General features: G+C 41.2%; 1 protein-coding gene across 2 annotated transcripts in view; it reads left to right on the top strand.

The window, feature by feature from the left end:
* The window catches only part of HDAC4 (histone deacetylase 4), a 393,738-nt gene that overhangs the window by 106,523 nt on the left and 261,547 nt on the right, over positions 1–25,668 (top strand). The gene's annotated exons all lie outside the window — the stretch shown is intronic.

Genomic DNA, 25,668 nt, shown 5'->3' with positions numbered 1-25,668 from the left:
GATTTTTCTGCATTTTTAGCAAGTGAGAAGAAATTGATAGCCTGTATTGCCCGGCTGGTAAGCCTCTACAGTGAAACAAATGAGCCCAGAGTTTCAAGGGGAGACGGATCACTTGCATGTCTTTGTATGCAGCTATGATTTTCCAGAAAGTTTTGATTGAGGCAGGTCCACCATATCTGGGCAAATGTGGCATTATTTTCACAGCCCCTCCTACACTGGGGCGAGCAGGTGGTGAAGATTGCATGTAGTCTGGCTGGGCTTTTGTACCAGTGGAACATGAGATTATATTTTAGATAGATAAGGAGGCTTGTGAGAGTTGCCAGATTGTAGTTTTTAGTTCTTCAGAGGGTGGATGAGCAAATTTGTCCTCCCTGCAGGTAAGTAGATTTGACAATGTTTAAAGAGTTGAGATACAGTGAGTCAGAGCACTTGCTGGCATAGTAGTGTTTCGGTATGACTGAGCTTGCAAACGGATTGCAAAGTTGTTGGTAGGATGCGTATAAATTAGTGAATTTTGAAGATTAAAAAAAAAAGTTTTCACAATACACACTGTGACCAGAGCAACACTGTACTATGGGGAAGTGTTCAGGATTTTTATTTCTTTTAGTACATTATGATTGTTTATACCAGTGAATTTCACAGGTATAAGCAACCATTTTTACTGAATGAAACGGATTAATTCAGTATTTTGTTGTGATTAGCTGTGATTGGTCACAGCTAATCACATGGTACAGATGGGCTGTGCTTGGCCCTGTCTGTGCCATGTGATCAGTGTGATCAATCACAGCTAGCAACACAATTGTACACAATGGATGGCATGGAAGGAAGCCATCTATTTAGAATTGTAGTGTTTGGTCACAGCGATCACATGGTACCGGCAGCGAGCTGGTGCACTGATCAGTCATCGGCTGCAGCGCAATTTGGGAGGACGTCATATGACATCCACTCGGATCGACCAATGTCCCTCCCAGTCGTCAATTGACTATAGGCTGGGCAGGAAGTGGTTAATGACTCTTCCTCTTGAAACAGCTTGTCAGGACCTGAATCACCTGCTGGTGGCACAGTGGTTCCCTGGGTGGAAAGTTGTAGTTCCAGTGTCCACCAGCGAGTGTCAGCCAGCAGTTTCTAGTAATTACCGGGAGGGTACTTAAGACTCTTTTCTACTGATACACATTGCGTCAGTGCTTTGAATTGCTTGCTGTGCTAAGTTAAATGCTGCTCTGATCTTGCTCCCGTCCTGCATCTTGAATACTGCACCCAGCTGGCTTATATCTGCTCCCGTTCTTGTACCTAGTCCTGGTTTCCCCCTTCCTTGCATCCCCGGTATTCCCTGTGACCTATGTGTTCCATCTTGTATGTTTACTATACATATTGTATATAGTTTGTTAGGTTTGCTGTTAGGCATTTTGGCTATATGATTGTAGTTTACTTGAATCTTCACATTTAAAAGAGAAGTATGGGTTGGTTTGTTTTTTTTGACCCATCATACTTATCTAGGTGGATGCAGTATCGGAACGATGCCACATCTGTCCCCTTGCGTCTCTGCACTGAGAACTGAGCCATCGAACGCTGCCGATGGCTCAGTTCTCTCAGCTCCCCGAGCATAGAGCTGCTGCCTCTCAGTCAGCAGCTCTCCTCTCTGCTCCTTCACGCTCATTGGAGCTCTGAGCTGTGGAGCTGTGGAGGGGTGGGGAGCAGCCGTCTCAGTCTCTCAGCGGCATCAGTCCAGGCATCTGGCGGATTCAGACTTTCCAAACTGTGGCCTGAGGGCCAGATGTGGCCCTTTGCTAGCCTTTATCCAGCCCTTGGGGCACTATTTCTCCCTCTGATATGAGGCACTATTCCTCCCACTGACAGCCAACAAGAGGGCACTATTTCTTCCTCTGATACCAATGATGGGATACTATTCCTCCTACTAATAGGGGCAAGACTCCTCCGCCATATATATTCTCACTGATGCTGGGCCCAGGACATTTTCTGCCCCCGCTGGCCACAATACGGCCCTCCTAAAGTCTAATGCACAATAAACTGGCCCTTTGTTTGAAAAGTTTGGAGACCCCTGGTCTTGATGATGCGGTCCCTGGACTGATCCCAGTGGCGTCAGCAGAGAGTGGTCTTCAGACCGCTCTCTGAAAACTTGTCACAGGAGTGCAAAATTAATTGCACTCCTATGACCCATAGGGGAAGCCCAGCCAAACGAGCTCAGGGTGGACGCCCCCTTTTTAATTGTTTCCTGTTTGCTGGTGTGTGGATGTATTTTGTTTTACTAGTAGTGTGTATGTATGTATGATTGCTGACACTCCTCTCGGTACCTCTGTAGTTCGGAAGGCAAGCTTTAATTTGGTGAAACAGCAGTGCCTATAAACAGGGCATAGTGAATACGTGTTACAGAATTCAAGGAAATACATTATTTGGTCAACTTCACAAAATAGTTTACATACCAAGTTTGTCTAGATTTACAGAAATAGGCTAGAAAAAATGAAATACATTGTTGAATTTAATATATGATTTTAAATTGTGACCATAGATGCGCATTAAAGATTTTATAGTGGTTTAATGTTTGCCCATCCAGACCTGAGGTTTTGCTGATTCTATAGAAGTCAGTGCTGCGAAGAATTCTTCAGATATGTCAATTTAAAGCGGGGGTCCACCTATCTATCATTTTTTTTTTTTTTTGGAGTTCATTCACAAACTTTTCTTCTCATGATTATCTACTCACATGTTCTGTGTAATAAGTCTGCCTGTGTGCGATTTCGTTGTAAAGAATAACTTATAAAATTCACTGAAGGTGGTTTCCATCTTCATTGTGGGCATTTGAAGCCCACAAGCATGTATTTCCTGGATGCGGTGAATGCTGTGCTCCCAGCATTCACCGAGATGTTGTGATGACGCTGTTGCACAATGCATGCTGGGAAGCCTGAGACTAGCTCCCAGGGGACTGTGGGAGGTCTGGGAGAGGCTAGAAACACGCCTACTTCCATGGGAGGAAAACCAGGAAGTGCTAAGATTAGAAAAAAAAAGGTAATTACGGCGATTTAAATTTTTTTACACAGCATGTCAGCATCTAGGCAAGGAAGAGAATGCATAGGGATAATGTTCAAAATTTGTGTGGAACCCCGCTTTAAAAAAAATTTGGGGGGGCGAAAGGTTGCCCATATCCAAACATTTGATAAGTTCCCTTTGTTGGTTTATCTGGTTAGAGGGGTGAGTTGTTTACTGTCAGAAACCATGAATCAGACTGAGACAGAAGTACAGTTAAATCACACTTGTTTAATAATAATAATAAAAAGAAGTAAACAGAGTAAACGTAGTCAAAACATAACCAGAGTTCAGGAACTGGAAAGGATAGTCAGACAAGCCAAAACGTTCGGGAGCCAGAGATTAGCGTAGTAGAACAGCAAGCAGGATCTGGAGCCAGAAGGAATGTCAGCCAAGCACGTCTTTAACAGGAACACAGGAGAGCGTCTTGAGATGTGACCAAGGCGAAGGCAGAGATCATCTGGACTGGACGGTTTAAGTAGGCAAGACTGACAAGCAGGATCATCAACAGGTAAGTCACTGTAGAGAGGTAGGAGCTGGCAATTAGATGACAGCTGAGCAGCCAGCTTTGAGAAGGAAGAGCTGAGCCCAGCCCTGACATTTACTACATTAGTATACGTTTTGATAAAATCCCCTGAATTTGAGCTATCTCGGTTATGTAGGCAGCTAGTTTTTTCTTTTCCTCAAGGCATTGGCGAGGACTTTCCCTGGTTTGTTACCCTATTGCTAAAAATGTTTAGGAGACTAAGTTGAAGGTATATATTGTTTTTTTGTTCTAAAAGGGTTTTTTTTAGAGCCGGACTAAACCCAAAACCAAAAAATTTATTCTATTGCAGTTTACCAATCATTAGATGTGGTGGCTGCATCAGTTTCCTTTTCCCTTTTCCCCCTCTGTTTTCACCTAGTGATTTGGCCACAAACACACCACCTGTATTCGGGAGACACAATTCTGGAGGATTGAGCACAGGAAGAAGAGCAGGCAGCAGCATTTTCAGTCTGGGGGATATGATGGTGGTAAATGTATTAGCAGAATTAGATTTTAGTTTTGTTCCTTTTGGTATAAAGGTTTTGCATGAATAAATAAACACTTGCCTGTGTTAATTGGGTTGTCTTATCCATGTAAACTGATACATTCTGATGGAGAGCTTGAGCTTGTGGAAAACAGACTTGCTGCCTGGATCAGCATATGAAAATAGAAGAAAGCAAGCCTAAAAAAAACAGATGCAGCCATCACATCTAAGAATTGATAAGCTGCATGAGAAATGTTTGCTTTTGGGTTTAATACTGCTTTAAAGGATGAGTTCTCCTTTTGACAAAAAAATAAATGCACATTTTTTTTTGCAGGTAAAAAATGTGCATTTATTATTTTTTGTTTTGAAAGCCTATAAAGCATTATACCAGCAATCAGCAGTTTGCTGATGCCATGCAGCTCTGTCAGTGTATCGGCTTGCTTGTACCTTGTACGAGCAAACCGATACATTCTGACAGGAAGACTCAATGAACTACCACAGTGCTCACAGCGCCATGGTTGTTCATTGAAAACTACAAGTCGACAGCCGCAAAGACTGTCGGACCTTGTGTGTGTTTATTTATTTATTTATTTTTTTAATTCACAGACGACTGAATGGACGGAGCCCTAGAAGACCACATCTTTTTTGAATTGTGGCAGCAGACACGGGGAGAAGATCGCCGGTCTGCTGTCACATCGGGGGGCACAGGGTTACATGTTATACCCTGAATATGGGTATAATGTGTAACATGTTATGAAGGGTGAACTTATCCTTTTTAAGGAATGTATTTGCTCTATCTTTCTTTTATTGTACTTGCCCCTAAGTTCAGTGGTGGCTTTTCAAGCTTCCCATAAATGCACAGGGGATGGGGATTCTTTCTGTTACTGTTATCTTGAAAGTATAGCATGATGTCATTGAATAATGTCAATGCCTTACAAGCAGGCGAAGTATGTGCACGAAGAGTGGCAACGCGGCAGCCTGAAGAGCGGCTACAATGGAATTGCCTCTGAAGTGTATGAAAATGGCAGGATTATTTAGGTATTTACATAAAATGAACAGATGTTTGATTGAAATCTTCTGCACACAGTTATAGGACATAATGTGGGCCTGGTTGATGCAGTGGGTTTCCCCAAAAACAGTGGCTACATCTGTGGGTCTTAATTTCTTAATGATTGAAGCAGGCCTCTAATTCTGATGTTATTATTCCTTTCCTGGGGATTTGATGGGACATTGTCATTTGCCGACTGGCTTCTGGTAATTGTTATGCCATTGTAACTAGTATGCAGGACAGTGTTTGCACATGGCTGTTACCTCTTTCTTCAGTATGCATTTCAGAGCAAATAACATACTGGCAAGGTCATTTTAGGCCAGCAGTTTCTTAACCAGTCTGCCCTTTGTCGATGTTCTCTGATGCTTCTGGGTATAATGTCTGTGATATCTGCCTTGCAGTCTCATAGTCTAGGTCGCTGGTTTCCAGTGTGTCCCACTTTCTGCGGCATGGTAGCGAACCATTTTCATGTCCATGATGAGGGCATTTTGTTGGCAAGTAGCAGTGTAGAGATGGAGTTTTTGCAGAGCAAGAATAGGAGCCCTTCTCATATAAGTCTAGCCAGTACCATGAGCAGGCAACGGCCCTCATCAGTTGCTCCTATTACTGTATCGTTGCTAATCATGTAACTAGAGCAGGCAGACTTTCTCACTTGGCACATAGGAAGTAAGTGGAATGGAGGTGTAAGTTTCTATCAAACAGCAGCAGGTTCTTATGCCGCGTACACACGATACACATTCCGACAACAAAATCCATTGGTTTTTTCCGACGGATGTTGGCTCAAACTTGTCTTGCATACACATGGTCACACAAATCTTGTCGGAAATTCCGAACGTCAAGAACGCGGTGACGTACAACGCGTACGTCGAGCCGAGAAAAATGAAGTTCAATAGCCAGTGCGTCTCTTCTGCTTGATTCCGAGCATGCGTGGAACTTTGTGCGTCGGAATTGTGTACACGAGATCGGAATTTACGACAATGGATTTTGTTGTCGAAAAATTTGAGATCCATATCTCAAATTTTGTTTGTCGGAAATTCCGACGGAAAATGTCCGATGGTGCCTACACACGGTCGGAATTTCTGACAACCAGCTCCCATCGAACATTTCCCGTCGGAAAATTCGACCCTGTGTACGTGGCATTACAGTGTATTCAACGAAAATTCTGTTTATTCAAAACTGGGAACCAACATTTTTTTTTAAATGTGCAAACATTTTTTTTTTCTTTTTTCACAGGGTTTATTTCCTGCTAAGTAATTCACTAGGTAATGAAGCCAGGATTAGCATGTACCTTTAAAAATGGTCAGTAATGATGGCTCCTGATTTTTCTATCTTTACATGTTTAAATCTGGATAGGCACAAATGGCATATTATTCTGCACATTCTACATAGATTCATAGACACATACAGTGGTGAACATAATCCCCTGCAGATTTTGTAAGTTTGCCCACTTACAAAGAAACAAAGGGTGTGTATTTGTTATCATAGGTGTATTTCAAAAGATAGAGGGACGGAATATTAACCAAAAATCCAGAAAAAACACGATACAAATGTTATAAATTGAGTTGCAGTTCAGTGAGTAAAATAAGTATTTAATACCCTACCAACCAACAAATTCTGGCTTCCACAGACTGGCTACAGTATGTGCTCATGTGGTACACAGATTAGTTCTGTCAATTTTAAGAAGGTGCTCCTTACAACAACTCATGTGTATAAAATACACTTGTCCACAGAATTTTTCTTCCATTCAAACCTCACCATCATGGGCAAGACCAAAGAGCTGTCAAAGGTCTTCAGGGACAAGATTGTAGATCTGCACAAGGCTGGAATGGGCTACAAGACCATCAGCAAGAAGCTTGGTGAGGAGGCAGCTGTTGGAGCGCTTATTCGCAAATGGAAGAAATACAAAATAATTGTCAATGGCCCTCAGTCTGGAGCTCCATGCAAGATTTTGCCTCATAGGGTAAGGATGATCATGAAAAAAGTGTGAAATCAGCCCATAACTACACAAGAGGAGCTTGTGAATGATCTCAAGGCAGTTGGGAACACAGTCCCCAAACAAGCTATTGGTAATGCAATACGCCACCATGGATTGAAATCCTGCAGCGCCCGCAGTGTCCCCCTCCTCAAGAAGGCACATGTACAGGCCCGTCTTCAGTTTGCCAATGAACATCTAAATGATTCAGAGAAGGATTGGGAGAAAGTGCTGTGGTCAGATGAGAACAAAATTGAGCTTTTTGGCTTTAACCCGACTCAACGCGTTTGGAGGAAGGAAAATGCTTACTATGACCCCAAGAACACCATCCCTACAGTCAAGCATGGAGGTGGAAACCTTATGCTTTGGGGCTGTTTCTCTGCTAAAGGTAGAGGCTGACTTTGCTGCATTGAGGGGTCAATGGACGGGGCCATGTATTGTAAAATCTTGGATGAGAAACTTCTTCCCTCAGCCAGAACACTAAAAGATGGGTCATGGATGGGTCTTCCAGCATAATAATGGTCCAAAACATACCTCCAAGGCAACAAAGGAGTGGCTCAAGAAGCACATTAAGCTCATGGAGTATCCTAGCCAGTCTCCAGACCTTAATCCTAAAGAAAATGTATGGAGGGAGCTAAAACTTTGAGTTGCCAAGCGACAGCCAAGGAACCGTAAGGATTTAGAGAAGATCTGTAAAGAGTGGACCAAAATCCCTCCTGAAACTACAACTACAAGAAACGTCTTCCCTCTGTGCTTGCAAACAAGGGTTTCTCCACCAAGTACTAAGTCTTGTTTTGCTTGGGGATCAAATACCTATTTTGCTCACTGAACTGCGACTTGGTTTATAACATTTGTATTGTGATTTTTTTTTTTTTCTGGATTATTGTTTGATATTCTGTCTCTATCATTGAAATTACACCTATGATAACAATTATAGACCCTTAATTTCTTTGTAAGTGAGTCCTTGCCACGGTTCATTTGTGGTCTGGTACTGTTCGCTTGACCGAGCACAGAAGCAGGGATCACTGTGGTCTGGTTGGCAGAGATGATGATGTAAGTGTGCCCGGAACACTTGCATATAGCCCAGTGGGGGAGTGGGGACAGTCGAACTCTTTCTCAGTTCAACTGTACCCAGTTGTAAGTGCTCCCTTAGAAACAATGTAAAAGTTATTTTATTTTTTAGAATGTAATTTTTCTTTAATATCTAGATACCAGTCTTTGCAAATGCAAGATTGTTCTGCTATGCCCAGTAGTAGTGAATGAATAATTATATTCATTGAAAAATCAGTATACTTTGTACATTGTGTTTAAATTATGTATACAACATGTATATCAAACAATCACTTTCCATTCTATTTCCCTGTATAACTGCGGATGCCTGTTGGTTAAGATGTGCAGTGGTGCCAGAACTGGAACTATATGCAGATCAGACTCATTCTTTTCTTCATATCTCATTCAGTAGAGGGAAGCTTAATAGCAGCACAACCCTCCTCCACCTTGCATTTGCGTTGTTCTTCGCATACTGTAGGTGCTAAGCGTGATAAGATGTCATTATGATGTAACAGCTTCACGAGCAGCGTGGGATGAGCTAATTCACAACGTTTATATTAATAGTTCTCCCTCCTCCATCTCACTCTCTTCACATTCACTTGCGTCAAATCCCTCCTTCCCCTTTCCTTTCAAGTGTCAGCGGGTATTTTACTCCTCACCAGCACAATACCTTATAAAAACAGCTTAATGTTTCTGAAATCACACCAGGTGTTTCTTTGTGCGACATGAACTGAATAAAATACAGCCTTGCATTGATGTTTTTGTAGTTTAGAGGAGTGTGTTTGAAAGGTTTATGCGTTGTATTTTTTTTTTTTGTAGCCTTTAACCTTTAATGGTTTTGCTTGCTTGTATACATGCATATCTGACTGTTCCTATTGATTAACATTTGTTTGAAACGCCTAAATCCTCTGCTCCCATTTTGTACTGGTCATTTTGGTGTTTAACAGCTTGATTTCAGGTGAATAACATATGGTACAATTCTATATTTGTGTTTTTCCCTCAAAACAGCAATCATTTTGAATTCATATTCACAAAGTTTTGTTGCAGTAATGTGTGGTAACAGTCTGAATGGCACACAAGTGCACCTTGCAAACAGACATGACCACTGTGGTCAGAGGTGTCCCTCCGTCATACGCTGCCCTGCTCTCAGCTCTCTTCTTTTCACCCCTCCTTCCTACCGTCATCTCCCTCTCTGTCTGTCTCTGTCTCTCGCTATTATTGTATAATAAAAACCTAAAACTGTCGCTGCAAACCCCCCTGCCTCTCTGTAAGTTGTTTTGAAAAACGAGTGCTCTGAATAGCGAATTTCAGCTGTCTTCAGGCTGGTCACTTGACTTGCGCCCGCTTTACAGCTCCTATGGATGGATTCTGCAGAGGAGACGAGCGGCCACAAGATCTCCCCACCTGACATCAGAGGGAGATCACGGCTCCTCCCGCAGAAGACATCCATCGGAGCTGTAAAGTGGCTGCGAGTCACGTGACTGGCTTGAAGACAGCTGAAATTTGGTATTTAGAACACTCGTTTTTCAAATCAACTTCTAAGGCTTCATGTATACAGTACATTTTTACAACCTCTTCTGAACGATTTAACTTGACGGATAGTAACCCACATTTAAAACGTCCGTTTTGCCACGTTTACATACCGCGTTTAGAAGCGTTTTTTTTTTTTGTTTTTTTTTTAAATACAACTTTTTCATTTTTGGCCATTTTGAGAAAAAAAAAACGCCTGTAAACGAAACGCGGCTAAACACAAAGTTACTGCGCTTAGAAGCGTTTGGAGCTTGAAATGCCTCTAAACTCAGCTTCTGAACCCATTTTTTTTGTGTTCCAAAAAAAGCTTCTAAACTCAACTGCCTAGAAAGGACTATAAACGACCCTGTGTACATGTACTGATAAGATAAGAGGAGTTCAGGAGCAGTTGAAAAAAATGCCCAACTGCTTCTAAATGTCCGTTTAGCAGCAGCAGTGTACATGAGGCCTAATAGAGGGGCTGCCATAGTCTTATATAAATGCCTTAACAAACGCTTTAAAGCGTTTTGTTATGTCTGAAAGTTAACAAAAAACAAATCAAAACTGTTGATCTTTTTTGCTGTCTTGTGGACTAAGAACTTCTTGTGCTTTCTCTGCCCGTGCTGCACTCTTATCAGTTACATTCTCTGTTTATCTTTTGAGGGCTGTAAAACCACAGCTTTCTCTTATTGAGAATAGGAGAGGGGTGATGCTCAGTAGTCCTCTTTTTTTATTTTTTTTTTTCTCTATTGTCCTTATACAGTAAGGATGAGTATTGTCATCCTAGGGCTGGGAGTTTGTTACTAGAAGCATCACCAGGTGATGATATAGGAAGAAAATATTAAAAAAAAAAAAAAAAAAAAAAAAAAGAAAACTAACACAGCCACTCTATCCATGGACTGGAAAGCTGCAATATAGAATACATTCTTGTTTCTGAATTTGGGTAAGCTTTAAAGTAGAATTTCTGCCTAACAGAAACTAGTAAAAATGTCCCCTCGCCCCCATCTGCTATCTATGCTGCCTAAACTGTGTAAAAACATTTTTATACTTTCCTATTTTCAGTCCGGTCATGTGATGCGGCTCCCTGTGTCAGTCAGCGGCGGCTGCAGGGGAGAAGAGGGAGTGCCAACAAGAGCTGGGGCATGAGAGCTTGCAAGTGAATTCGCCGCTACAGGATTTCCCAGATTCAAGTGCTCTTTGTCCTGTACCCTGCAGCTGCTGTACGCTGACACATGGGATCATATGACCTGACTGGAGCTGAAAACAGTGTTAGGCAGGAATTCCATTTTAATTAAAGTATAGTATAACTAAAGGAAACACCTTTTTAAATGTTTGGTTACAGTGGTGATGGATTACAATACCTGTCTGTGCCCCATGACACTAGTTCTTGTGACCCAGATGACAACCCTCACTGGCTATTAGACAGTAAGTGAAGGTAAATCTCCTAATGGGACAAAAACTGACAGGTTATAATTCTCCCTTAATCTGGCCATAACAAAAAAAAAAATAATGACCCTTTAATTCTTTAGGCTTTAAAGTATTGGGCAAGTCTGTTTGCAGATTAGTCCACTTTAGAACTAATCTGGTAATTTTCCCATGCATATGACCTTGTGCTTAGAATGGGAACACTTTTTCACTTTTTTTTTTGTTTTATTAATCGCATATGACATGAGAAAATATGGGTTCCACCATTACTGGCTATCTTCTGAAAATTAAAAGTTGTTGTTGTCTAGCTTCATTATTTGAATTGCAGACCTACAGCGAAAAGGTTTCAAAGATATATCAGAAATCCTTCTCTCTTCTTGTTCTAGGCCAGTGACCTAAAATATTGAAGCCAGATCATCATGACAGCCAGGCAAGCACCTTTTTGCAGAAGCAATCAGTAGTGCCTGCCAAAAGAATTTCTCTCATGTCAGGTTTTTTTCCCCAACATAGAGGATTCCCAACTGCCCGTAGCTTTCTTGTCTTCAACATCAGAAGATGCCCCCCTTACACTGTTTGCAATACACAGCAAACTGAAGTTAGATAACTATTTTATGATTAGTCATTGTACCAGATTTTATTTTATAGCTCTATTTGCAAAATTTTCAATCAAAGCTTCCGGTTCTAGAAAAACCTGATGACTGTGGGAAGTGGAGCCACCTTCTGGGTACTGCTTACAAGATTTAGAAGCAGGGGTCTCAAACTGGCGGCTCTCCAGCTGTAGCAAAACTACAAGTCCCATCATGCCTCTGCCTGTGGGAGTCATGCTTGTAACTGCCAGCCTTGCAATGCATCATGGGATTTGTAGTTTTGCAACAGCTGGAGGGCCGCCAGTTTGAGACCCCTGGTAGAGATATTCATACGTTCTTCAGGGCTGAAAAATAATGAAAGAGAGCATGACATAGTTAGGATGTCAGTAGGCGCATTGCTATCCTAATTATGTGCTTTCTTTTCCTGATTTTGTTTCTTCTGTTTAAAATATGTATTTAGGGTAATAAATATGTTATCCGCTAGAAAATTTGTGAATTTCTAATTCTTTGCACATTGGTGACTGCATAAAACTCATGTTCAGGCTTTTAGTCTGGTGCTTGTGAAAATTTACACATTGGCCCTAAGTGAATACAATTGCTGTTGTGGATTTACCTTGTATCAACTTCCAGCTACTTCTCAAGGTGTAAAGAGCTACAGCCTGCACCATGGTGTAGACAAACTAGGAGCAGTGCCTACTGTTGATGCCTATACTCCAGTTCAAAACCCCTGCTTTTTTCGCAGGCCTCCAGTAGCTGCTTGAAAAGAATTCCTCCCTCCTGATTAATTTCAGGCATGCAGTGTGGAGTAGCTCTTGCGTCAATAGATCGTCATCAACCGCTGGCTGTCTGGATGAAACATAAACACAGAGCCAGACTTCAACCCAGCTGAATGTAGGCCAGAGGTTGTTAAGAGTTTTAAAGCTGCAGAATCAGAAGATAATTTTGTCCAAACTTCCCATCTCTATATCCAGTCTTGTTTTGCCCCTTTTTGTTGTAAGTTACAGTCCTTTGCAACTCATTTTTCTATTTCTTTGCTGACAGTTTTTCATCTGCTTTTTAGGATTGTGAAATGGACTATGTAGTGTATGTATCCAGTCATGTCTAATGCTCCTTTTGCTTTGCTGCCATGTGATTGCCAAACTATTTTATTTAGCTCAAGGATTACATTCTTGCTATAATGCCAGGGTCAGTCACTCCTGGCTTCTTGAGTGTCCCTGTTTGTACTGCTGCATAAAGTGGCCTTTTGGCATTACATAATATTTCTTCAAATCAATATTTCTGTGAATGAGTTAAATGTCTCCTTTTTCAGTAAAAAAAAAATTCTGACTGCTTCTCTATTTGATGTATGACTGACTGCCTGTGACTTGTAAGTTATCGATATCAAGCTTCTGACTGCAGTCGTACGTTTTATTCTTTAAAACTTTTCAATTAAAATGTATTGAAAGCGAAGAATGATGATTGTGAACCAAGCTGCCTTGATGGAGCCATGTGTTGTTGGTCTGCTTTAATTAGTTTATCCTGGCAGTTCCATTACTTATTACATGGTGTAGGCAAAGACTATTTTCTGTTCTTGTGTTTGATGGTCTCCCATGGTAACAGCTTGCAGTGGAAACTGTTTTTTGCAGGAAATGACCTGAGGAAATCTGCTAGATAGCTTAAATCAGTAACCGCTTTACAATAGGCAGTAATTACGTATTTAACTCTATTTGGAATTTGTTATCGTTCGTTTTGTTTCGGCCAATCACCAGATGTATCCCTGGACCTTTTTCTGGATGTCGTCCAGCAAGTTCTTGGAGTGTGGCAGTGTTTTAGTTGTTTGGAGGCTGTTCAGTGTGTGTGTGTGTGTCTATATATATATATATATATATATATATATATATATATATATATATATATATATATATATATATATATATATATATATATATATATATATATATATATATATATATATATAGACACACACACACAAAATAAACTGTAAAAAGTTATGTGGTCACAGAGCACACAACACATAGTTTGGAAAAGAGCATAAAACGAAGCAATCAATATTTTTACTGTGATTTTACGGCTACCATTTCTCTGACGGAGGTCAAGAACTGACAGCAAGTTTGGCACTCCATGCTTCAGTAATGCTTACTATGTTTGTAGTATTTTTTTACTTGCCCTGCCTTTCAAATTTTATTTTTAGTGAACCTTACAGCCAGGATTTGGGAGGCGTTTTCTAGCAGTGCAAAACGTAGCTAAAATCCTAAATGGCTTAGGTACTTTCAATGCAAGAGCCATCACTCCATGGAAAAATACAAAGATCAGTCAGCACTGTAAATGTGTGTGGGTGTTTTTAAGCTAACTGCTGAACGCAGCGCAATGCAAATGAATAAGCCGCTTGCAATGCTTTGCTTTGCTTTTGGCAATTCAAGTTGAACTACAGGCAGATGATTAAAAAGAAATATTTAATTCAGTTATATTTTCATGAAAGCAGACTTAGTCTTTCTAAAATACATGTCTTTTACATCTCCCCTGCTTTCCTGGTAAATGTTTTAATATATTAAGCTACCGCAGCTTCAGGTTTGGTCTGACTGTAGGTCCTACAACTCCACCAGGACTAAGGGGTTGCTTGGCTGCTGTCAATCAATAGCTCTGCCAAAGCACATGCTTTTGTGTGTTGACAGCAGATGTGTGACCCTAGAGTAGCCACTTTCTCAGACAAGTAGCCAGATCAAGCCAGGACAAGTGTCAGGTGAGTATATGAAACATTTTATTGAATGTTATTTAAGATTATCAAGAATTAACAGTAATCCCTGCATCAGATTTATCCTCGTGCATTGTCATACACTGTAGCACTTAATTTGGGAGAGGGAGAGGTTGGGACATCCCTTTGAACCAATCACATCAGTCTCGATTTACAAAGAAAATGCTTGCGGGAGGAAAGACAGCAGGGGAAATGTATTCTAGTGTGCAACCACAACTAGGGCTATTGATTTTTTTTTTTTTTCCTGGGAGGTTTAGCCTTGCACCCAGAGAATAATTAGGCTGTATGCTCTCCTGGGTGTGGCAAAATTGTGCTAACAGTGGGATGGACCTAAACGTGAGCCTACTCTCTGTGTACTGGGTAACATTTGGCACAGTCCTAATACCCACAAAATATGCTTTAATTACTGCGTCACAAGCAAGAGTCTTAACAGAAGCGTACAAACCTCAGCACTATCATTAAACAAAAAAAAACTTCCATTACATATGCTTTTTTGCTCACAGCCTAACTTCAGGAAGAATTTCATTAACATAGTGAGTAACCAGCAACTGTTTTCCAATGTAAACCGTGCAGTGGTCAGGAGTATTTAATGGGGGTATTAACAATTTTAATGATCAAATTAATGCGTCTGCTTAATTGAAGCACAGGTCAGGTTGTGTTGTTATGTGGTAGCATCACGTAACATGCTTGCTGGTTTTGTTTCTTTCTCTCTGCCCTCTTGCCTTGAAAAAGAGCTAGAACTGCTTGTCAAGAACTCTTCAATCTATTGCAGGGCTTGACAATTCTTGGTCGCTGTGGAGACTGAAAAAAAAACTCTGGTGACCGGGTCAATGAGAGCTTTTGATGGTGGGGAGATGGGCACTGAAATTCTGGTTCCCTGTTGTGTTGTTTTTGCTGGCTCCTAGGTTTTTAAAGGTGGCTCCAAGTTCTGGGTGACATTTGTTCAGTTCTGGTCTATAGGGTTGATACACTGCCTTCCAGGGACTACCTGGATCCCTAGCATAGCCACCCTGCTGTGTACTGTTCTACAAGCCCAATTCCAAAACAGTTGGGGCGCTGTGTAAAATCTACATAAAAACAGAATGAAATCATTAGAAAATCTCATAAACCCATCTTATTCAAAATAGAAAACATATCAATAGTTTAAACTGAGAAAATGTACAATTTTAAGAAAAACGTTAATTTTGAAATTGATAGTAGCAGCATGTCTCAAAAAAGTTGGGACAGGGCCATGTTTACAACAGTTTAGCATCCCCTCTTCTTTGTTGTGTGTTTTTTTTTCTTTTTTTTTTTAACATTCTTTATTTTGAAAGGGTCATGGCACATCCAGCAATTATACAGTATCTCCCGGCAAAGGACGTGTTCACAACAAATAGAAACCGTATTGAGTACAAATAACCATTGCAAGATTGTACAAGCATAAAAAACTGAGCTTTATACTGGTTGTATATACTGTCAAATACAGAACAGCATTCAGAATATAGGGAAGTGTTGTCGCCCAAAAAGTGACCCACTCTGTACAGATCAGTGTAGGCAGAGCTAGCCACTACTAATGGATATAAGTGGCACTTATCTGCAAATATGTGAAAATATGTGATGGTGTATACTTTTACAGAGTTTGCATTCTACGTCAGGCATTTTACAAGAAGGCGCAGAGGACACACAAGGGGAAAAAAAAAGAGATAAAATTTTGTTTTTATCTTAAGAAAAAAAAAAGCATGGTGCAGAGACCCCTGGGTGCAAAGTTATGCGGGGTACTTTTACTATTTGGTTCCCTTCTCCTTGAGCTTATTGTTGAGATATTGACCTGTGTGCTTTGGCCAACTTTACCACAGTTATTAAAGTATTGTAAGCCTTTTTTGTTGTAACCCTTGTTATATATGTTGATACTAATGTGTGATGAGGTCTCTGTACTATTGCCTTATGGTAAATAAAGAAATGGGGGGGGGGGGGGACTGCTCCAGAGCAGGATCCTGCGCTTTTTGTGGGCTAACAAGCACTGTTTTTTTATTGTATTTGCTGGCGACTGGGCATATAAGACAACCCCCTAATTTTCCATTTACAACGTTGGTTATGTGCTATACTCGCCGTATAGGACGGCACCCTTCCGACTAGTCTGTCAGCCTGCTGGATGTGTGGTAATACCGTATGTTTAGTAGTTTCGGTAATATACTGTCTTACAATTTACATACAGTATACCGCGCTGAGCCAATCACGGTGAGCGATGCATTCTATTAATGAATACAAAGCCTGCTCGGATTGCCAGAGCCTGTAACATCAGCCTGTGCCTCTGACTGTCAAAGCTAATCCATACTGTATGTAGCCTGCTCGGATTGGCAGAGGTTGTTACTTCAATCCGAGCAGGCTCTGTATTCATTAATAGAATACATCGCTCGCCGGGATTGGCTCAGTGGTGTATACTGTAAGTATACAGTATTACCGCACATTCAGCGATCATCCGGAGGGCTGACATCCAGCGAGTGGCTGGCGTATAAGACGACCCCCGCTTTTTAAAAAAATTTTATTAATTTTTTTTTTAGTGTAAAAGGTCGTCTTAGACACCAGAAAATACGGCTCATATTCCTGCAATAAAAATTATTGAACAAGAAAAAAACAGTTTTTATCTGAAAATATAGCCTCAAGGATTGCTAGATATAATGAATACTGGCAGTTGACCTGTTGTCAGATCATGGAATGCCTCTAAATAGTATACATACACATAACATGCAAGGCCTCAGAGCCAGCTGAAAAGCTAACATCAGTGAAGGTTGTTCACCTATAGCTCGTCCCCCATGTAATGAGTAAATGACATGACTGGTTAAAAAGTCAAAGACTGTTTGGTAGTTTGTATCCTAGAGACACCTCCAGGCGCCCCCCAGAGGCTTATGTAGAGAGGAGATAAAATAACTTTCTGAATAACATGAGTTCTCCCCCTGCTGCATTTGATAAAAGAGAAACCAAAGGTTTTGAGATGTCCACCATGGTACATAGTCATAAAGCATCAGTACCTGTGGTCTGGGGGCATCTCTGGTATGCTCCAGAATAGAGGCCAGGATTTTTTTTCTCAGGAGGTGTAGGGGCCTGTCCTGGGTGATGACACACTCTTCTAGCTCAGCGGAGTCTAGAAGGGGCAGAGGCTAAGACAGGTTGAATGGACAGAGGGAGTGCTGGAGAGTCCGAGACTTACAGTGGAAGCAAAAAAACTGTGACATTTCCATACAATGAGTTGTAATGGGTGGCCCCACTTATAAGTCAGCCCACGGTTATGCATGCTTTTGAACTGAGTGCTGAAAACAAGCTGGAAGGTCCCTCTCCTCTTTAGTCTGGCAGATGCAGTGCCCATGGTTGCCAAATAGCATGTCCAATTTTGATTCGTCTGACCACAGAACAGTTTTCCACTTTGCAAGGACCATTTTAAATGAGCCATGGCCCAGAGACGATGGCAGCATTTCTGGATCATGTTCAGATATGGCTTCTTCATTACATTATAGAGCGTTACCTTGTATTTTTGGAATGGCACAGTGAACTGTGTTCGCCAGGCAGTCTGCATTCTCCAAAGGAGGTCTTCACCAGCATCATTTATATCCCCTATAGGTTTCCTCTGAGTTATTGTATGCTATACAAAAATTAATATGGCTGCAGTGCTAGATGCTAATTGGTAATATCTGGGTCTTGTCAGGCTGCAGAATCTTCGGTTTGAAAACCATACGTGGGCACCAGTGTGCAGGAAGTGTGAAGATTACCACTACACAAGCTGTGAAAATGAGCAGCATGTAATTAGCCTTCAATCCAACTACCAGTTCAGCTGAATATCTAGAAAACAATCCCCCTTCTGCATACTGTGTCAGCACCGTATATAGTGGGGGTCATTTATGAAGAATAGTCTTGCTGTTCCTAGCAATCTGTAAAAGATAATTAATCTGTTGTAATTTCTGATCAAGAACTTTAAGTGTTTTTTTTTTTTTTTTTTTTTTGCATCTAATCTGGCCATTTGGGTACAGTGGGATTTTTTTTTGGCATTCTCTTAATTTTTCTGTGTGTAGGTCCTTACAGCCATGCCTGCATGACAGTATTAAAAAAGCACCTGTATGGTTTTCCTCTTCGTGTGATAGCAGAAAATAGGCCCGTGTAGGGCTTCCCAGGTGCAAAGTAAATGATTGATAGAAATGCTTGTTATTGCACAGACTTTTTCCACTTTAACATTGTATGATGCCTTACTCTTTTGGTCAGTGGAGACTAATCAGGACAGGTCCTGGTGGCACACTGCCCATTATTTTTGGTGAGGCATCTGCTTTGCTTGTCTTTGACCAGTGTAGAGTACAACCGTTTTTTGGTATATTTGTAAGGGCCAGGCATAGATCTTGCATATACACAAGGCATTGGAGGCTGGAAGTGATTTGCTTAATGATAGATTGCAATAGTGTCCTTATGGGATGCCAGCACTGCTAATCTGCTCCACCTCCCCATAGAAGCAAACACAGTTTACCAGTTAGGCCGAGCTGTAATATTTAAAAAGGGCCCAAAATACATCCCTGGGAATTACAGACCACTTAGCCTATCATCAATAGTATTTAAACTCTTGGAGGGGATGATAAGGGACTATATACAAGATTTTAGTAATGAGAATGGTATCATTGGCAGTAATCAGCATGGATTCATGAAGAATCGTTCTTGCCAAACCAATCTATTAACCTTCTATGAGGAGGTGAGTTTCGATCTAGATAAAGGAAGGCCCATAGACGTGGTATATCTGGATTTTGCAAAAGCATTTGACACAGTTCCCCATAAACGTTTATTGTACAAAATAAGATCCGTTGGCATAGACCATTGTTGAGTACATGGATTGAAATCTGGCTACAAGGGCGAGTTCAGAGGATGGTGATAAATGGGGAGTACTCGGAATGGTCAGGGGTGGGTAGTGGGGTCCCCCAGGGTTCTGTGCTGGGACCAATCCTATTTAATTTGTTCATAAACAACCTGAAGGATGGGGTAAACAGTTCAGTCTCTGTATTTGCGGACGATACTAAGCTAAGCAGGGCAATAACTTCTCCGCAGGATGTGGAAACCTTGCATAAAGGTCTGAATAAATTAATGGGGTGGACAACTACATGGCAAATGAGGTTCAATGTAGAAAAATGTAAAATAATGCATTTGGGTGGCAAAAATATGAATGCAATCTATACACTGGGGGGAGAACCTCCGGGGGAACCTAGGATGGAAAAGGACCTGGGGGTCCTAGTAGATGATAGGCTCAGCAATGGCATGCAATGCCAAGCTGCTGCTAACAAAGCAAACAGAATATTGGCATGCATTAAAAAGGGGATCAACTCCAGAGATAAAACGATAATTCTCCCACTCTACAAGACTCTGGTCCGGTCGCACCTAGAGTATGCTGTCCAGTTCTGGGCACCAGTCCTCAGGAAGGATGTACTGGAAATGGAGCTAGTACAAAGAAGGGCAACAAAGCTAATAAAGGGCCTGGTGGATATTAGTTATGAGGAAAGGTTGCGAGCACTGAACTTATTCAATCTAGAGAAGAGACGCTTGAGAGGGGATATGATTTCAATATACAAATACCACACTGGTGACCCCACAATGGGAATAAAACTTTTTCGCGGAAGGGAGTTTAACAAGACTCGTGGCCACTCACTAAAATTAGAAGAAAAGAGGTTTAACCTTAAACTACGTAGAGGGTTCTTTACTGTAAGAGCGGCAAGGATGTGGAATTCCTTTCCACAGGCGGTGATCTCAGCGGGGAGCATCAATATTTTCAAGAAACTATTAGATAATCACCTGAACGACCGCAACATACAGGGATATACAATGTAATAATCACACACATGGGTTGGACTTGATGGACGTGTGTCTTTTTTTCAACCTCACCTACTATGTAACTATATGTAATGTTTGTGTGCTCAACAACCAGTCCTTGAAGATAGTTGCTTTGTGCATGCAATGCAATACTACTGGCCTTTTATCGAGTAGAAAAGGATTATTGAAACATTGCATATTGGATGTACACACACAGTAGATACATGTCAGGAAACAACATATCTCACAGTGCTACATAAATCCACCATTACGTCTTGGAAAGGAAATGAGACATGTACAGTATAATTAAATTAAAGTGTTACCCTAGGAAAAAAAAGTGCTTGTGCTGTGTAATTTGGCCCCCTGTATCCTATAAAAAACTTGGCTGGTTCTGCCCTCCCCCTGTAAACTGACCACGGTTTATCATGGCTGCTGAGCCCTGCCACCGTGTTCAGTTTACGTGACTTCTGACATCTGCTGCTCTCCGCTGACCTCCTCTCCCCCCTGCCTGTCAGCTGTGTCGGGGCCGCTCTGCTCCCTGCCTCTTTCCTTCCTGCTGCTAAAAAAAGATGTTCTGATCATACAATCCCCTCTGTTAAAAAAGGACATGTGCCCCACTGCATGTGTTTTATAAAAAATATGCCGACTTCTACCTTATTTCAGAGTGTCTCCTGGCACTCACGTGACTCCTCGCCTCTCTCCTCTTCTCCACTCCTCCCAGCTGACGTCAGCGGGAGTTCTCAGCCCCTTCCGCTGTATTTGTCAGCCCAAGAGAGGATAGCGTCGAGGAGACACGTGAGCTCTGGGAGACGCTCTGAAAAAGGGTAGAAGTCAGCCATTGGCTGAGAGCTCTGATCGGGAGCCGGTCAAATGCTGGTTTTCCAGCATGTTCATCTGACAGAAGCCGGCCAAACGTTTAGCTTCTGTCAGTCCTGCTGCCACACACACGGGCTGAATATCGGCCATTTTTTATAGAACTGGCCCATGTGTACGGGGGCTTAAGTTTATACAATGGAAGTAGAAATTCTAAAGAACATATGTTAGGAAGGACATTTTTAGATTTAAGGTCCTGAAATCTTTTAATAGTTCTGTGCCCTATAACATGCTTCAAGGTTGTCAGTCCCCAAGCAGCCCAAAGTTGTGAATTAGGCACTAGAGTGCAAGTGTGGAAGAAAGGTATTGCCCCACATTGAATCCCTCAGCATGGTAGGTCATCCAAGCCTGGTAGCAAACTCTAATGGTGGTAACGCATGGGGCTTGTAATAGGATGGGCCTGCAGTCTCCTAAACACTGAGGCTTCATTCACACCTAAGTGTCACGTTTTTAATCATTTTTTTTTTTTTTTTTCAAGCGTTTTTTTTTCAAGTGCTTTTGAAACTTTTTTTGGGCAGAATTGCATGTTTTTGCAGCTTTTGTCAGGTGTCTTTTACTGCCCCTTTTAAACTAAAAGGTGTGAGGTGATGCTGAAAAAGGGGCAGAGAGCTGCTGTTTGAAAATGTAAAACAGAAAACGTGCAACAAAACGCTTGAAAAACTGCTTGAAAAAAGCTCATGTTGTGCGTTTCAGGCGTTTCCATTGAAGTCTATGGAGATTAGTTAATGTTGATTTGAGAGAGTAAAGTTCTGCTTTAAAGAAGATCTATAGGTGGTAGAGCTGCACGATTCTGGAAAAAAATGAGAATCCCAATTTTTTGCTTCGAATAAAGATCACGATTCTTGGCGTAACCTCATATTTCACATTATACAAAAAAATTGGGCTAACTTTACTGTTTAGTTTTTTTTTTTTTTTTTTTTTACTTTAGTCATTGAAGTGTATTTTTTCCCAGAAAACTGCATTTGAAAGACCCCTGTGCCAATACAGTGTGACATAAAATATTGCAACGACCATCATTTTATTCTTAAGGTCTCTGCTTAAAAAAAAAAAAAAAAAAAAAAAAAAAATGTTTGGGGGTTCTAAGTAATTTTCTAGCAAAAAATACTGATTTTTTTTTTTTTTTAAACTTGTAAGCAACAAGTGTCAGGAAAAGGCTTATTCTTTTGGTGGTTAAACTGACCTCATTTACAGACCGAAGTTCATCCCTTTGATTGAAAACAGGCGTGTCCAGTTTTGAACGGCCCGCCTGGTAATTTGCACATGTGTCTTTTGTGACCTCCAACGAATCCCAGAGCGCCGGGGGCCATAAAAATGTGTATGCTGGCTGCCTTGAAAGGGATGGGGAGGGGGCGGGATGAGTGCCTCTGTAAACGGAAGTCCTGTCTTCTGCACTGCCATTGGACGACTGTTCTATCCATCATAGGAGGCGGGACTTTGTATTAAAGAGGCCACCGAGAAAACAGGAGTCTCTCCTGTATGTAATCTGTTGGCACTTGTCCCACCCCCTCCCTGTCTCCTCCAAGGCTGCAGATGGGCATGAATAAGGCTACACTGATGGCAATGGTGAGTCTGCATTCATGGCACTTGTGAGTCTGCAGATGGGCACTGATTAGGCTGCATTGATGGGCACTGACCCTTATTTTGCTTCACAGTTCTTTAACATTTGTAAGGTTTTTTTCCCTGAAACTTACCTCTTAAAGTGAAGGTGCGTGTTATACGCCAATAAATATGGTATATCCAAATAACATGCCCAAGCTTATCTCTTCACCACACACAGCCACAAAGGCAAAAGAGATCTTGTTGGGCAGTGTATTAGTGCTGGGACGAACACACTTAGACCGAATTTTAATTCAAAGAATTAAGGCAAAATGGTCGGCCCTCACGCATGTTCACTTCACATCAAATCTGGCCCTCTTTGAAAAAAGTTTGGACACCCCTGCTCTAAAAGAACCAAATGAAACATTGTTTATAGTTATCTGGCAATGTTGATAAACATTTGCTGGAGGCTCTTTCTTTTGACAGCTGTGAGTGAGCAGGCAACAGCTCTGTACTATTTACATAGAATCGTCAAACTACTGGATTAAGATTGTGAAGGGGGTTGAATCAAGATGGCAATTTTTTTAATGATTACTCGTGCAGCTTTAAGAGGTGGGGAAAAAAAAGACAGCTTGTTCACCACTTTAATACAGGGCACTTTTTCCCCCTTCCTGCCCAGGCCAACACTGTACCCAAGCTAAACTTTTACCATTTTGTTCACACAAGTAGAGCTTTCTTTTGGTGTTGTTTAATCACCACTGTTTTTTTTTTTTTTTTTTTTTTTTTTTAATTTTTGCTAAATAAACACAAGGCTGAAAAAAAAACATAAAAAAAGAAATAAATAAAGCGCTTTTCTCCATTTCTGTTTATAAAATTTTGCAAATAATTGTTCATAAATTTAGGCCAAAATGTATTCTGCTACATCTCGGTAAAAATGCCACAAACTATGGTATAGATCTGAAAATTGATCAATCCTGATGTACTGATGGCCTATCCCATTTCTGGAGTCCCTAAAATGCCAGGACAGTACAAATATCCCCATATGACCCTTTTTGGAAAGTGGACAGTCCAAGGTATTTGGTAAGAGGCATGGCGAGTTTTTTGAAGGTGTACATTTTTTATCATTATTTGGAAAATTAAATTAAAAAAATCATTTTCACAATTTTTAAATTTTTTCTATTTTACATACAGTCACTAGTGCAGTACAGCATCATCTTATAACTGGTGTAGTGGTGATCAGGGACACTGACTGGTGACCATACATTTTTTTTAAACACGCTGTGACGAGAGCAATACCACAGTAACATTGTACTACTCTGGTAAAGTGATCAGGATTTTATTTATTTTTTTTTTTTATACATTGATTGCTTATAGCAGTGAATTGCTATAAGCAAGCATTTTACTGAGTAAAACTGATTTATTCAGTTTGTTTTATTGTGATTAGTTGTGATTTGACCAGAGCTAATCACATGTTACAGATGGTCTGTGATTGGCCCGGTTGTACCATCTGATCATATTGACCAATCACAGCTAGCAACACAATTGAAAGAAAGCCATCCATTATTTACAACTGTCATGTGACCTGCTGTGATTGGTTACAGCGGTCACATGGTAGCGGCAGCGAGCTAAGAGTGTAAGTAGAAAATTCCCTGGCATTAATGAAAGCAAACAATGCCCCATTGTTGGTATCGGGAGAAAGGGATAGTGCCCCATCATTGGTGTCAGTGGAAGGAATAGCGCCCCTTCATTGGTGTCAGTGGGAGGAATTTCCCTTCCTTCTTGTGACTGTGTATTTCCACTTCTGCAGTCACATCTACTATATGTCTCCACGAAAAAAAAAATAAAACTTTTTTTTAACCTTTTTTTTTTTTTTAGATGTTTCACAGGAAGAGCGGGCATGCTGGAAAACCAGCCAATGGCTGTGAGTGCTTATCAGTGTGTTCTGGCGGGGCAGCCCCATCAGAATCCACTAGCCAGTGGGGTAGATCGCCACACCATCATCGCTTGTGTTAGTACGGTGAGCTCTTTTTTTTCCCATTCAGCCCACTGGGTTGAAAGGAAAAAAAACTGTGTGTGTACCCAGCTTTAGATGGTCCTAATTACCATAAAATGCAAAAAGCCCAGCCTCTACACCTTTAAGCTGCAGTCACACTTTAGCGCTTTGAATCGTGGGCATATTTGCTGTGATTCTGCCCGCATCGCGGGTCTCGGATTTGAGATGCCATGCATTTGAATGATGCCTAAAATCGCAGTGGTGGTTTGCCGCACGATATATCGCACTGCAATCGCGGGAAGCATGTCGTCCAAAAGTAGCTCCTGAACTTTTTTGGGCGCCAAGCTTCCCGTGATTGCAGCAGGATTTATCACGGCAGACCCGCACTGCGATTTTAGAGGCCATTCAAATGAATGGCATCTCAAATGCGAGTCCCGGGATTTGTCATTCACACATCGGCGCTGAGTGGCCCCGATCCACCTTTTCTAGGGCCCCTGCCATTGCTCTCAGCTGTGTGTTGTGGGGGTTGGGAAGGGGGGGGGGGGGGGGGGGGGCGGCGCGCTAACATTAAAGTTGTTTTTTTTCCCCTTAATGTAGAGAATACATTAAGCTAAAAAAACCTTTAGTCTTTTTAACTCTGTTAGGGCAGATATATATTTCAAATCTTGTTAGAATTGTGACTAAAGATCATCCTACACAATACAGAAAGGGTTAATTATGGCAGTTCATAAACAAAGAAAACTACCTAGGATTTTTCCTTGCTGGATGGGTCCAGAATATGGCATTAAAGGCAAGCTGCATTTTTTTTTTATGCTATGTAAATGGGGACATCGAACAGCTATAAAGGAGGTGTTATCCCAATTTGTCTCTAGAAGTGGAAATGCGCTTTAAGCTTGTTATACCCTAATAAAACAACAAAATCAATGAGAGGAACAGTTATATATTTTAACAACATCTTCAGGCTCAAGTTGCAGTAACAAGCAAATGTAAACCTTTACAAACTACACATTTTATACTTTGCTTTGAAAACTACCAGCATGTTTAATTTCCTTCACAGTTCCTC

The sequence above is a fragment of the Aquarana catesbeiana genome, linkage group LG06 (assembly GCF_042186555.1).
Source record: "Aquarana catesbeiana isolate 2022-GZ linkage group LG06, ASM4218655v1, whole genome shotgun sequence".
NCBI classification, from domain to species: Eukaryota; Metazoa; Chordata; class Amphibia; order Anura; family Ranidae; genus Aquarana; species Aquarana catesbeiana.
Note: the sequence above shows the minus strand (reverse complement) of the source record. Positions and strands in the feature narration are given on the sequence as shown.